Below are 2,760 nucleotides of genomic sequence, written 5' to 3' on the forward strand. Positions count from 1 at the left end.
TCCGGGCCGCTGCTGACTTCCATTTCTATCGGACTAGCGACTCACGACGTCAGTTGTTCTGAGCCGCTGCCGATTTCCAATCACCACTGTCAAACTTTGAGCAGTAGCAAATCGTATGTAGTTGTCATACCGCTCCGAAAATCAACCGTGATTCTAACAACGCGATATCTAAAACCGAACCTTGCGGCGGAGAACCGCTGCCCGTCGAGCAAGCGGACTCAAGCATACCAACTCCCGTCTATCCGGCAATAGCCTAAATAGTGACGGTGCTCATTTACATAAGGATTTAAAATATTGAATATACTAACAGTAATGTTAATAACGAGAATTCCCAAGATTAAAAATAATAACAATGCCAATGTATATTCAAATTCACACTAAACTTCATCACACGTCCAATTATTTAATTCAACTTGCGTAAGAATATTTTCGAATAAACCTAAATGTTAATATTTTGAATAAAAATGATTTATATACTCATAAAAATGAAAACGGCTTTAACTAATTAAATGAACTTTTGAATATCTATCCTGAAAACTCATTACTGTAATCTCATCACGTGATCGCCAGGTCCTGTCCTAGGTAAATTAGATTTGTTTCTAAGACCTAAAAGAGGACCGACGAGTGAGAAGACGTTAGAAAAGTAATATCGGGAAGTCCGTTGACTTGACTACGTCGTTGAACAGTCTCGCTCGACTCGCATGCTTGCCTTATCTCATTAGGTCAGTGTGCCAAGATATAATACACAAAAGTGTCGTGTGTCAAGTTTTGTTCCTCCGTTAGGACCCGATCGTAACCGTAGATCAGGACGTAACATTATTTTGAAAAATATTCTCTACGAAATCCAACAATGTACAAACCCGCTTTCCTGAACACTACAGTCAATACTGTACTTGTAAAACAAAAAAAAATACTCAACTGTAATCTTGTATTTTCTGTTATATATTCACAATATATCTAAGTTTATATCAAATAAGTGTACTATAATTCAGAGAATGTTAAGTGTATTATGTTGTTTTTTGTTATTCTTCCCAAGAAACTTATTCCTAAACTTCTCACACATTTTTATAAACATTCTACATTAAATATCCATTTATCAAAAACTCTCGTAGAATTTTCTTGAAGTTTCTCGCACGAACAAGTACGCGCAGGTCGCGAGTCATAAATTGTGTTTTTTATGTTCAAAAATCTTATGTTCTCTTTTGTGGGGCACGCTCTTGTCAACTCTCCACGAATAAGCACATGCAGGTCGGCTGTCGCAAATCACAAACCGTTTTTATTTTTAAAAAAAATTATGTTTTCTTTTGCTCATCGACACGCACTTGTCAACCCGCACGTACAAGTTTGCGCAGATGAAAATTGTTCAGAAAAAAAAATCCGCAACGGACATAAATTTATTTTTTATTTTATATCAGAACCTTGACTTTCTAGTTACAGACTTGCGACACCTACTTCTATGTCGGTTTCTATTTTGCCTAGATGCCCTCAATTTTGCTCCACGCTCATTGGGAACCATATTGTACCAGACGCTGATTGTTCCTTCTCGGGGCCGACACCACCTCTGCTCTTACACTTCCTCCCTCAACCAAACAACTTACTCTTATTGACGTTTGAACGTACAAAGCAGCAACATCAGAGCGGCACCAACATTATTACCAGTTACTTCAAAACGGATTTTTCAATAAATATATACTCTTTTAATAAAGAATTTTTCTACTCAAACATTCTCGAACTTTTCTTCCCTCCTTACTCAAATTCCTCAAAAAAAAATTCAAATACTTATTTTTAAAAAATTAAAAAAAAGTTATAAAAAATTTATGGGGTCATAAATCATGTCACAGTTCTATCCTCTCTAGTGAGCGTGGCCAATCACCCCGAAAGCTGAAAGAGAAGGAGAAACTATCTTGTGGAAGGTCAGGGAAGATCTGGAGACCCTCTCCGATCATCGTTACATAACAATGAGGGTCTCCGTACTCCCTGGCCCCCTTCGGGATCGCCACGGAAGAAGACGTAAACGCCGCTCCCAAGGGTGGGTCTTTAGGAAGTTGGACTTAAGCATTCTGTCTGCTGCTGCTCAGGCCGCGGCCTGGCTACGTCCACCGGCCGGGCCGCGCGACCTCCGAGCGGAGCTCCGGTGGTTCCGCGAGACGCTACACATGATCTGTGATGCGGTCATGCCGCGCTCTCGCGGGCTACCAAACCGGAGGTCGGTGTATTGGTGGTCGGAAGAGATTGCTGGTCTCCGGACCGCTAGTGTGGGAGCCCACCACCAGTACACACACACCCGTCGCCGCCTACACCGAGGCGACGAGACAGTCCAAGCAGCGGAGACGGCTTATGAGGTATATCGTGCAGCACGCAAAGCCCTCAGAGTCGCCATTAAGAAGGCAAAGTCCCGAGCATGGCAGGAAATTCTGGATGCGATTGACGCGGATTCATGGGGCCGCCTATACCGCTTGGTAATGGGCAAGTTACGCTCCTGGACCCCGCCGGTCACGGAGTGCCTGGACCCCCAGCTGTTGGAGAGGGTGGTGTCGACCCTCTTCCCCGGCGGGAAAGGCGCTTGGCCATCCCAGTAGCCGGAGTTGGACCACCCTGTTGAGTGGTCCAACGAAATGGGGATTTCAGAAGAGGAGTTCGGGTGATACTCTATTGACCACAGTACGATTCGACACCGCTCGATTCGACACAGATTTATTCGACACTATTGACCACAGTACGATTCGACACCGCTCGATTCGACACAGATTTATTCGACAC

Source organism: Pseudomyrmex gracilis, unplaced genomic scaffold (genome assembly GCF_002006095.1).
Source record: "Pseudomyrmex gracilis isolate BER0280 unplaced genomic scaffold, ASM200609v1 scaffold_3371, whole genome shotgun sequence".
Classification (NCBI taxonomy): domain Eukaryota; kingdom Metazoa; phylum Arthropoda; class Insecta; order Hymenoptera; family Formicidae; genus Pseudomyrmex; species Pseudomyrmex gracilis.